The sequence below is a fragment of the Periplaneta americana genome, chromosome 13 (genome assembly GCF_040183065.1).
Source record: "Periplaneta americana isolate PAMFEO1 chromosome 13, P.americana_PAMFEO1_priV1, whole genome shotgun sequence".
In the NCBI taxonomy this organism is placed as follows: Eukaryota; Metazoa; Arthropoda; class Insecta; order Blattodea; family Blattidae; genus Periplaneta; species Periplaneta americana.
In genome coordinates, this window is record NC_091129.1 from 100,978,566 (window position 1) to 100,992,247 (window position 13,682).

Sequence of the window (13,682 nt, forward strand, 5' to 3'; positions counted from 1 at the left end):
ATCATGAAATTCTGACACCTCATGTTTCGTATGTCATAGAAACTTGACAATTTATTGTTGCAGTAGTTGGGCTATATTGTAATTGAGACAATTGAATATTGGTATGGATTTTAGACAAAATACTTATTTTAAGTAAGTCATGTTCAGTACTAGCAGCAGTAGAGACAGTAATGATTAGGCTCCGTATTCCAGCTACCTAAAGACTGAAGTTAAAGACACATCGGGTATATAGTACGCGCACGCCGAACACAGATAAGGATATAACAACACATCGTCGCTGCGTCAACTCCCTACATTCTGAAGCTATAGTAGTAAACGCATGCTTGAGCCGTGATGTTCATTTTCGTCGTGATCTTTGCAGTGAGTACAACGTGCATTCGTAAATTACGGAACTTGAACACATGCGGATGTCACTTAAAATTATTTTATATTGCAAGAAATTCATTCAATAACAAATTACGTAATTGGTGCATGATGTAGTACAAGATATTCCTATTGCATGACTTTTTTTTTCGTGTTTCATTAGGATATTGCATTTCGCTCATTACTGAATTTTCTATGTACTTTCCTAGAAATTCCCTAAAATGGAGATTATTTAATTTATTAATTGGGATGTTGGCATTGAACATAATGGTAGGCTACACAAATCCATGCTAAACTTTGAGTTAATATCTTCATAATTTTGAGATTTTTATGGTACTGATTCTTTTTTTAATACGTTCAACACACTTTCTGAGACTTTTGGTATTTCAGTGTCTTTTAGTGCCCTGTTTTTTTGTCACTTTTACGTTATTTTAGCTATACAATTTATATGTAATGTTGTCTATATTGACAGTAAAAAGTTTAAATATCCTCAACTATGTCCCACAATATTACACGCTCTGCAATGAACTTTCAATCAGCCACAAAGTTGTAGTTATTTAAATAGCCCTAATACGACTAGTATTACTCACTATGGCTGCGTCCCGATTTTCATTTTCTAGAGGAAAAGGGCAGAGGATGCGTAACTATTTTGTATACCAACGTGCTTGTATCTGCACTGTGACGTCACATATACTTTGAATCAGGCAACGTCATTCCAGTTTATAGGTAGCTGGAATACGGAGCCTAGTAATGATTATAGGAAGAACCACCACAGGATAAAGGTTTTTAAAGAAAGGATAAATCTAAATTTTACATTTTCAGTGAGTTTGTATTCATGTATAAATTTCGTATTAGCAAAATGTCAGCTGAAAATATAATGAGCAAAATAGGAGAACTGCGGCACAAAAATAAATAAATAAAACACTTGAACCAAAATAATTCTTATGTGTTCTTACATTGGATGGGAAATGGAACTCAGTATCACTTAACTGCTGATGTATATCGCTTATCGAAATCATTCCATAGCTCTTCCTGAGAGTAACCAATTTGGCAAGAGTTGATGGAATTATCGATCGGATGCTTTCTTTGAAAATGAGCCTACATTTGTTGATAGAAATGTCGTTGCTTTCATAGTCAAATTTAGAATTAATTGTAATTTTCTCGCTGTTCATAATTGAATTTATAACTGTGGTTAATAATTTAAACAAATTCAATAATAGCGTGCATTACAGATTATTCAATCAGCTTGTCTCATATCGATTACTTTTATAAAAATATAAAATGAATAAGAAGAAATAATTTGCTATCGATCTTACATGTTTACACATACTTTATCTGTCATTATCATTGTTTATGAAACGCTGTTGACAATTCACAAATTGTATTTGTCAAAGCACGTAAGAATTGTCAGAAAACAAATGCTACAATATTGTGACGTATTTGTAGAATTGTCATGATTGTAAGACTTGTCAGCTTTATGAAACAGGGCCCTAGTTTATATTACAAGAAGTGTGCGTTTGCTTTTAACAAGTACTGTATACCACGTAATTAAAAAACATACGAATTTGTTGTCTGCTTGTCATTGGCTAAACTCCTCTCAATTCCCAACTACCCTCTCCACCAGTTACTAAAAGTAGCTTCACTGGTGTTGAAGTACGGACTCTGTTTAGTACGTCTTAGAGCGCGGAGCGGACTCGCTCAGGTAATGTAACAAACTACTGATTACGGAATAAATGGGCCACGTGAAATTAAAAATTTTAAGTAGTTTTATCACTCATACAGGCAGACCGACTAAGTAAATAGGATCGCGTTTTGAAGTAAACGTATAGGCCTAATAATGTATGCTTTACGCGTGACGAAATATGATGAAGTTCTGATTAAATAATTGTGTGTCTTAACACTGATTTTTCTGGTCATGATCGCATTTTACAGTGAAAATTAAGTTTTGGAATGTTCACAGAGCTTGAAAAATTAATTCTGAAACCAAAATGAAGTCAGAAACCGGATATATAGCAATGGTTTCCAACCTTTTGAGTGTCACAGATCCCTTGAAGTTCATATTTCATTTTGACGGACGCTTCAATATAGTTTCTATAATTTAGGCCGGTAATCATGCTCTACATATTAAATATTTGTCTATTGCAGTGAATTAAACATCCTTATTAAATTGACAACTATATTGAATTTCCGTTTTAGCTTTTGAATATGATCTGAAAATATAAGTACAAAGTTATGTTACGTTATCATGTCTTTGCTGTGAAAAATGAAACCAGTTTTTTAGACGATTATCAGTAGGATGGTTCATGTTTTTGTTGCGAAAAATTAAACCAACTTTTTTAACTTGCCATAAGGTTATCAGTGGTATGGTTGATGTTGCTTTGTGAAGTCTGGCTCAATTGAGGGATGCTCTGCAATAACAAGGTACAGTGGCTCCCATTAATATTCGGTTTGACTGGCATGTAAGATTAAAATAAATACACTAATTATTTTTAAAAAAATTAATGAAAATAAAAATGTGCACTATAATAAACTTAAAAGTATACTCTCTGTTAAATTACATAGAATGACAACAAAATGAAAAAATCTTCTCTGTTACATAAATAAAAAATTATAAACATTATTACATTATTTGTGATAGAACATAGTGCCTCATTAATATTCGGTTTGTTCAATTCAGTATTTTGTTGAAACCCCTTTTGCCTCAAAACAGCCCTCCAACGCCTTGGCATGCTCCTGGATAACTTCGTAGTAAATTGGGGACTAATTTTTCTCCATTCTTCCGTTAATCTCCGTTTCAGTTTTGTCTTGGAAGTGATAGGAGTTTGTCTGATCTTGCGATTAAGTTCCTCTCACAAATTCTCAATCAGATTTAAATTCGGTGATTTGTGTTGGGGTTCGGACAGTTGTATAGAAGCCATAAACGCACTTTCTCAGCTATGTGTTTAGGATCATTGTCCTGATAGTACTTGAAACTGTCTTTAATCCATAGACTCTCTGCACTTCGTTTTAAGTTATTTCTCATAATGTCCAAATACACATGCTGATCCATCCTTTTTCTATGAAAACAAGTTCACCAACTCCACCTACAGCCATACAACTCCATACCATGTCGTTGTCCCCACCGTGTTTCACTGTTGGCAACAGATTCTTTTTTTTCGAGATCTTCATCTTCCTTACGCCACACATACTGTTGTCGATTCGACCCGAAGACGTTAAATTGGTTTTCATCAGCAAATATCACATCGTCCCCCAGTTTTCCTCTTTATGGACATGTTCCCTTGCGAACTGAAGCCGCCTTCTTTTATTTATTTCATTTATGTAAGGTTTCCTCCTACATACTCTCCCATTAAACTCCTCTTTCCCCAAAACTCTTCGAATTGTTTCGGCACCTACCTGCTTGCTAAACTCTTCACGAACACATGCTGCAAGTTTCGTACACTTAGTCGAGGATTTTCTTTTATTTTCTTCAGGGTGGAGCGTTCTTCACGTTCAGTTACTTTTTTTGGCTGCCCTTTTTTTGGTATGGACTCGATTCCACCTTCGTTTCTGTATCTTCTCGCTATATCCCCAACTGTACTCTTACTCACACTAATATTTTGGCTATTTTTGCGTATTTTAGCCCCTCTTCGTCATGATAGATCACAAAAGTTGTGTTGTTTCCTTTGCGACCCATTTGACGACCTGTAGACTAATCCAACCTCGCCTGGGCTGTGCACAACGTGTAGACAGAATGATTGCGCGTTCGCTACTGAACCCTACAATTCTGTCAGCAGAAAACGTGCATTAGATTGAAAGCAAATAATTCAAAACCGAATATTAAAGAGAGTGAACTTTGATGTTACTTACCGATTATTTGTTATTACATCGTAAATATTAAACTTTCGCTGTAAATTCTTTAACGTTATGTACAAAATGTTTAAATGATCAATCTGCAACGAAATGCAGGTTCGCTTGAACACACAACAAAACAACAATAGAAAAATACTGTAAAATCAACCACAAACCGAATATTTATGGGAGCCACTGTATGTGTAAGAAGTGGGTTTTTGGCAGTAAATAAAAGTAACATTGTTTTCATTAACAAAGAAAGGCCTTTGAGAATCTGCGTTTTTGAATTAGTATTTTTGAGAGTTTACTGGTATAAGTTTCATGTATTATTCGTCAAAATCTCGTTATTCAATTTGTTATTTTGATACATTAACAGTAAAGTATTCCGATTTACTTTGTTATTGCATTCATACGATACAACTTGCCTTGTTATTGCCGACGTAAGATACAACTTGCCTTATTATTGCCGACGTAAGATACAACTTGCCTTGTTATTGCAGTCATATGTCGTAGGGAACGCAATTTTTAAGCTCGAATCAGAAGATAATAATTCTAACATTCCCTCTTCTTTTTTGACTGGCAAGCTATTGTAATCCCAAGAAGGGATTTTTCATAGAATTGTTTTTTTTTTTTTTCATTTCAGAAAGGATAACATTCCATTAACTTCAATGTTACTCAATGAACATGTTTTTTATACTTCCAAAGACACCGGACGAGAGTTTATTATGTGTTGCTAGAAAGACTCTGAGAGTGGGAAATGGATCTAATTGTCGATTGATACAGTAGAGGAGCCAAGATCTGTCCTATGACCGTACCATGTATCGTGGCTATATCACCAAAAGGTATAGAGGGGGGAAGTCTGAGATGAACTTCAGTCTCGGTAGATTCGTATAATATTAATCATCATGAAAAAAACTCTCTTTCTGATGGCTCATTCTATTTTCTGTCACACAGCTCACACGCCAGGTCTCGTCTCCTCATCTATACATAACTCATAAAAACCACATGTCTTATTCCGAACGGTGAACACAGAGTTCGACCCTGAAGACTGAAATTTAAATAGCTAAAAATATCGGGTAGGTATGCAAGACTTGCAAGCGAAGAGAAGTTTCTCAGGATAATTTATTCCCGTTAAACTCTGTCTTAAAAATCTAAGATAAACAAAAAATATTCCAGCAGGCTGATAAAACTGAGAGAACATGATAAAATTAAGCTTAGTTAAAATACATTTGAAAACACATCTTGGTTCCGCGAACCCCTTTCAAATCATTCCGCGGACTATAGGTTGGGAACCGCTGATATATACTCGTAGGAAGTTCAGTTTAATTGGGCTTCACGTTTTATGGACTCGTTAAAGGCGTGTTGTTACTTAAAAACTCGAGACTATATAAGCCTATATTTTTCAGAAGAATCGTGGTGTATCTTTATTTTATTTACATTTGGGCAACCATATTTTCTACAGCGATATTGCGAAATTTCCGAGAAATAAAATATTAACCTACTGGGCGCCTAAATTTATTAAAACAAGTAGGTACCCCACTGTAGATATAGGACTACGCTAAGTAAGTTATTTACGTTCATTTTAACTTCATTAATTTAATCATCATAAATAACAATAATTAAGTACAGCTGTCAAAAAAAGTGGTCGCACTCGTGAACAGCGAATATTTTCTAAGTCCACTTCGGATCACGGTGATGTTACATGATGCAATGCACTTGTAGAAGCAGTTTCGAAACTATGGAGTTATTCGATATCTGCGTCTCGTAGAACAGCGGTAGAGTGCTCGTTTAATGATTCGAAGATTGTGAATTCGAGTCTTGTTCAAGTTATCACTTTATTTTGTTATCGTTCGTTAGCGATATAAATAATGTTAAAGTTATAATTTGTATTCTGTTATGGTTATTTAGCTTTAGAAATAACATTCAAGTTATCATATGTATTCTGTTATCATTCTTTAGCGATATAAATAATATTCAAGCTATCATTTTATTCTGTTATCGTTTTTAGCGATATAAATAATATTCAAGTTATCATTTATATTCTATTATTGTTCTTTAGCAATATAAATAATATTGAATTATCATTTATATTCTGTTATCGTTCTTTAATGATGTAAATAATATTCAAGTTATCATTTATGCTCTATTATCGTTCTTTAGCGTTATAAATAATATTCAAACTATAATCTTATTCCGTTATCGTTCTTTGGCGATATAAATAATATTCAAATTATCATTTATAAATAATATTGAAACTATAATTTTATTCCGTTATCGTTCTTTAGCGATATAAATAATATTCAAGTTATCATTTATATTCTGTTATAGTTCTTTAGCGATGTAAGTAAAATAAATTTTATGTTAGATTTGAAACAATACAGTTACATAATACTAGTGTTAGTTTTTTCTTCTTATATTATTATTATACTAGTCGTACCCGTGCGCTTCGCTGCACGTCTTTTTATAAATACATATCATTGACTTAAATCTGTTATATTTCCAGATACAGTTTTGTTATTATTAATGAATAGGCCTAATTAGTTTACTTTAAGTTATAAGTCGCTTGTTCCTGAATTATTTTCAAAGTTGTATTTACAGTAGAAGTATGAATGAAACTGTTAATACCATGCAACACACTCTGGAGTTGTTCAATTAATTCTACTTTTAAGCTTGGTATTACGACCTAACAGCGTCTGAACCAGAATATATTTGTAAGAACAGAGGATTGTTCTCTCAACTGGAAGAAGACTTTGTCACCAAACGGCACCACTTGAAATAAGATGTTGCATTGTCTTGTATTATTTAAAACATGTGTTGATAACGGATGTATTACTGTAAGTTTTTAAATGGTTGTGGGGGATCTTGAGTCTCAAAAATAACATATCCAGCAGCACAACATAATCCGTTTGCCTCATTACCCCATTTTTGAGTTTCATTTGATCTATTTTACCTATTTAAATATCATTAAAATGAGCATAATCGATATTTAGATCGTAATGGAATGCTAACATACGTATTAACATGCATATTAACTCTCGACTACGCTGTCCAGTTCTAGCAATACGCTCTCGTTGTTCGTTAATTCTCTGAGAACGTTCACTATTGTTAGTAAAGTTAGTCACTGTTTCAAATATTTAAATTTCATACACATTACATTGCAATTGATTAGAAAATCATAAATAAACAAGATATATTGCTTTAAAATGATAAAAAAAGGCATTTATTAGTAAGAAAAACCTTAAAAGGGTAAAATAAAAATTGGCCCTATCACTTTGATTTACTCCAAATCACATTTATATCTATGCAAATAATGATTTACTTCCACCCAGTAAAAAAAAAGGCATTTTGCCAAACTCAGGGCTCTAATGATAACTGTCGCTATCATGTTCATCACCTTCAATATACTCTTCTTCATCTTCATTATTTCACTTGATGATATGTGTCAGAGGAAGAAAAATTGTTTGTATGCATCTGAAATCTGATTAGTGGAATATGTAGCTAATCGGCATTGGAGGGGAAAAGGAGCTGGCCACCCTACCCCATTGTCTCCTGGCCTGGTTGCCTCGCGAATGATCCCTTATTGGTTCAAACCCGTCTTCGGACAACAACAACAACAACAACAAAAACAAGCCAATTATTATTAATTTGCCGAAATTCTGGGCCTTGTTCTGTCATTGACTTGAAAGTATGGGTGTAAAGACAGCCCCTAATCTGTTATACTCTGAGGGTTTTTAGAGTGAAATTTGACTTCGCGTGTATACGCTCGTGGGGTAAAAATTCACTCCAACGATGCTTACACCTTAGAAAATAAAATTAAACTAAATCAATAATATGCCACAACAATAGACTATATTTGTTTAAGAGGTACTATAAATATGAAAATAATACAAGCATTTAGCCATTGTTGAAAACGCTTTTGAATATTGTTGGGGTAAAATTTATCCCGACGTGTGTGCTGAAGGATTAAGGAGTAGCAGGTTTGAAATGTTGTTCTAAACATATTCTTGGAAGTTTAGGTTATATGAGAAAGGATTTTGTACATTACCATTTTGGTGATTTCAAAACGACATTTTCTTGGAAGTTGTAGGTTTTAGGTTCACTATAACCGAGGTGAGGGTTCACTATGAACGGAAATATTAATGCGGGTCGGGACCAACGATTTAGATTCACTATAGCCTAAAGTTCACTACAACCAAGTTCACTATGTCCAGAGTTGACTGTAAAACTTTCACTGCTTCAGTTACTAATCTTAAAGCCTGATATTGAAGCTGATTAAGTTTTTCTAGTTATTAGGGCTTCACCACAATATAAAAATCTTTGTACAATGAGGAATAACACTTCCAAATTAATCAGCCAGGTAATTTCCTAAAAAGTTAACACGGTAAAAAAAGTTGTAAAGTTAATCAATGATAAAAGTATTGTCGGTAATTTTAAAGATACGATGGAAAGGTAAGATGTGATACAATTTCTCGGCCTCACATCATTTAAATAATCCCCTCAACTAACCCATTAACCTTGTCGCATACCGCGGCATGATGTAATTTAGCTATCCCCTCATTTAACCCATCTAACCTATAAAGAAACTTAGATCAGACATTGCCCCTCTCTCTTCCATGACATCATTCCTTTCCACCGTATCTTTAAAATTATTGTATTGTCAAACAGCGCGATAGATTCATTAACCTAAAAAAAAAATCATCCGCGCTATTAAAAAGCTGTTGCCTATAGTAGTCTACACTTTGCTTTCTATATTTGAAATCAGGAGGTCGAAACAAGTAGGACTGGTGGCTTTTGTATAACAGTGTTGTTACTGATATATTTGAAGGGTATATGTCTCGCAAGCAGGGATTACCGACGACAGGAATGCGAACGAAACAATTCGATAAGGAAGAGCGGGCGATAGGAAAGGTCACGAGATAACTTGAATGATATCAAGAGTACAGTCGGAAGAGAAACGACATCGATAGAATCCGTCTTGCATTGAGATGGTTATATTAAGGTTTTAGTTTCAATAATTCTACTGCATGTGAATACGTGTCTTGTTCCAAATGCGTTTATTTTATTTCGTAGTGATGGAGCATTCCCCTCGCAGAGTATCATTATTTTATTCGTAAACATAATGTTGCGCGTTTAATTCGCTTCGAATTTTTCTCTTGCTACGCTCTTCATTTCCACAGACGATGTCCCTATCTGTTCATCTTCTTGGAAGAGGCAGTACTTCCATCGGCCCGCACCTCTCGTTCCCTCGACGTGTCAACGTCAAAACAGGCAGTAACGCCACCACTGTTTTTCGGTAATCGTTCCTTGCACGAGCTATACACGGAAAGAACAAACTCCAAAAATTATAAAAATGAGATTTTGGTAGCATATTGTAAAAGAGGTTCTGGGCTACCATTCTGACAGGTTTATGCGTGAAAAAATTCAATCGTATGTAGTTCACTTTAATGAGGCGTCAAAATTTAGGGTCCTTGTGAAGAACAATCAAAGTTCATTGGTTCAAGGAAAGAACAATCAAAGTCCAAATGCAGCTGAAATGTAGCGAATATTAATTCCTTTCCATTACAGTACAGATGTGCCATAACCAAAACCATTAATTTATTTATAGCACCGCATTGTTGATGTTCAGTCTGTAATAGGAAATCATGGTGCAAGTCATAGTGAGTGTGACACGTCCAAAAATGTGAAGAAACCAAGAATTGGCAGATTATCTGATGCTAATAAGATCCGTGCCATGAGTCATATTGAGGGTGAAAACTGCTTATTGCCGACACTTGAAATGTTTCGAAAATGTTACACAAGCTGAATGAAGAAGTATATTGTAACTTTCATTACAAAACAATAATGTAATTTTATTGTTACACCAATAATAATCACTTTCTACAATTTAATTCTACTCCTGTCAACAATGGGAATTCCACTCCACACAGTAACACAGTATTCGTTGCACTCCACATACGACAATGACAATTTACTTGGATTATTGAGAACAACAATGAACTGTTTATCTTAACTAATGTTCACAAAGCACTATTTACAAAACAGAACTGTCAGTTCTCAGTTTACAGTTCGTTTCCCTTGGCTAGTTCTTCTAGCTCCGTCACTCGAGTTCCCGTATCTCGAACCCCAGACCTTCAGAGACAATCCGCTGAACTTCGAACTCAGGTCCCCCAACTGCGGTCCACTGCACTCAAACTCAGGACTTCCGGCTCCCACAGTTACGGACACAACTCAAGTCGAACTCCGGTCTCGAAGCTGGCTTCACTGCTATACAAGGCTGGCTTGCTGTCCAACGATTACAACAACTAACTAACTGCTCAAGTTCACTCGCGTGTCGTATTTTATAACCAAACCATAGTTTCTGGAGAGTACGATGCTAGAAATTTCCACGACGCCTATCCAGACTTCTCTGAATTTCTCCCCTCAGTCACCAGCTGCTTACTTCCCCCTCACCCTTCGTCGCGTCCGCGCCTCCACCTCGTGCCCCCTCTTACGTCTGTCCCCTCCAGACCCGAGCGGCCGCAACCTTCTTCATCGCGTTTTCTCGTGCGCCCCCGACCTCTGTGGGACGCGATCGACTCCCGACTGTTACAATATTAACACAGTTTAACCTGTTAGGTTCTAAAGACAAACAATCAATCAATCAATCTGGAATCTTATTATAAGAAATCCCCATTTGCAACACGTCCAATAACTGAGATTTTTATTGAAAAGAATACTTGCACTATTACTATGAGAGGATGTGCATACAACGCAGCCAGGGTGTCACACATTATTGTTGACAGAAAGCAGAACATTCCATCCTCTGAAAGTGATCCAGGGCCGGAAATAAGCTATCATACTCATCTTCCAGTATCGATGACAAAGTTCAGTGACCTTCTGGTGTTAAGTCAGTTCTGTGGTTCGTTAGCTAAAGCATTCTACAAGAACATCAAGACCCAACCCGACATCGAAGATTATGATTAATTCAACTATTGTGAAAGAGGAGCAATAAATAGTGTTAATAACATTGTGAATCATTATAGTTCAATCGTTATGTCGGGCATTTCGTTTACTCTTTCTTGTTTCTTAGGACTTTGATTACAGTGATTTATTTAATTATTGTGATTATGATGATTAATTCAACTATTATGAAAGAGCAGCAAGGAATAATGTGTTAATAACACTGTGCATCATTATAGTTTAATTATTGTTGTCATGTCAGACTTTGCTTATTCTTTCATCGTTTCTCAGAACTTGATTATGATGTTTAATTCAATATTTTGATTATGATGATTAACTCAACTATTGTGATTATGATTAATTCTACTATTATGATTATGATTAACTGAACTATTATGGTTATGATGATTAATTCAACTATTGTGATTATGGTGATTAATTGAACTATTATGATTATGATGATTAATTCAACTATTATGATTATGATGATTAATTCAACTATTTTGATTATGATGATTAATCCAACTATTGTGATTATGATGATTAATTCAACTATTGTGATTATGATTAATTTTACTGTTGTGATTATGATGATTAATTGAACTATTATGATTATGATAATTAATTCAAATATTGTGATTTTTAATTCAACTATTGTGAAAGTGCAGCAAGAAATATTGTGTTAATAACACTGTGAATCATTATAGTTTAATTGTTATATAGGAACTTTGATTATTCTTTGTTTCTCAGGACTTTGTTATATCATTGTAAAAAGTTACATTAACGTGCATTGTTGAAAAATTGAGCAACAAAAACTGGTTTAAAGTAAATTTTTGGTTCATATGTTCAAGGCAGATACCAATGCAACATTTGTACATTGAAATAACTTTTCCAAATATTAATTTTAAAAAATGGCAGCGTTTTGAACACGTAATTTACTCAAAACTTAAAAAATGTGACTGATTGTTCTTTCCGTGTACCCTTCATTTAATAACACCACTTTCGTCTGTAATAAAAAATAGTAATAAACTAATAATTACTATTTAAGTCTACAGTGTTGTATTTTCTTGCTATACTGAAGCTCTGCAATGTTGAATACTTCAAGCAATGCTTTCTTTCTCAAAGAACACATTGGAATGGCATTCCGGCACTTTTTCTTTTATTTTTCATCATGTAACCGAGAAATGCTAATAGCTAATAATTATGGTTTTAATATAATTTTTCTTTCAACTCCATTTAGACCTGAAAAGTCTTAGTTGGACGAAAATGAGGTTAAAACCGACAAAATTCCCTTGCACTGGACAGTAATCATCTCCCCATCTGCTATAATAAGGCACTTATCTGCCAATCCGGAGTTAACCTAGTCCTTGATTCAGTGTTGTTAAATAACCAAGTAAAAAAAATATATTCTACACAGTTGGGTGCAAAATAAAAATCCTTTCCCTAGTCGTGTGAGCCAGACACTGTCCGAAGTGGACTTACACAAATTTGCACTGCAGATCCGTCATTTTTTGTGTCTAAGGCTGTACAATACTAAGAAGTATTCAGTACTACAAAGCACCAGTATTAATGTAGTAAGAATATACAACATTGTAAAATCAAATACATGAAAATTAAATATCGATACTAAATTTTAATTAATTGAATGACAAACACTGGATTGTTAAGTATCAGATTTATTTCCTTGTATGCAGGTGACAACTACAAGTGTTTCACATTCTTAAGCTATTCATTCACATACGCACCATTATAATCTTCCTAGGAAATGAGAACTAAGAGATGTTTCCTGCAAACTGCTGGTGCATGTCTTCTGTGGCAGAAAATTTCATGGTACAGCGGTTTGATTTCAGACATATCAAAATATCAAGGAAAAGTATAATACCTGACTTGTGGAAGCCACAAAATTCACCAAAGATCTAGTGCACAAATTCAGTAAAATACTTCATTTCCAACAATTTGATTTTAATTCTCAAAGGTATTACATAATTTTGCACAAACTGAAAATAAAAACCATTAAATAAAATTATAAAAGTGGCATCTAGAAAAAAAGATTACAAAAGAATATTCTGATAGAAAGTAGCATTAATTCCATACATCAAAACTGTTCTCAATGTGAGAAACTGAAATATGAACTTCAGTTACATACATTTGTATTTTTCTAATAAATTTCATAAAACAGCTTAATATTATAGACATAATTACCGCATGCTCGAATGCATCCATGCATTCGATGGCTGCTTGTAATGTCTGCTCATTCAATGGTCCAACATGTAACATGAATAGGAAAAAATTATAGCTATATGACAACTCCAAACAGCTAAGTGAAATCGCTTGTGGATATAGGTCATACGGTTTATGTTTGTAGTATGTGATTAAAATATTACTTTGTTAAGCAACTCTAATAGCTTCTTCTTCCTCTTCGTTAATAAATTATATTGTTTGCTCTTGAAAGGACAAGAAAACCAGAAAACTTTTTCTGTGCAGAACTTTCTTACATTACTCTAAGCATGCTAAGTAAAAGTTTCACGAATTTATCCACAAGAGTTTCTGAT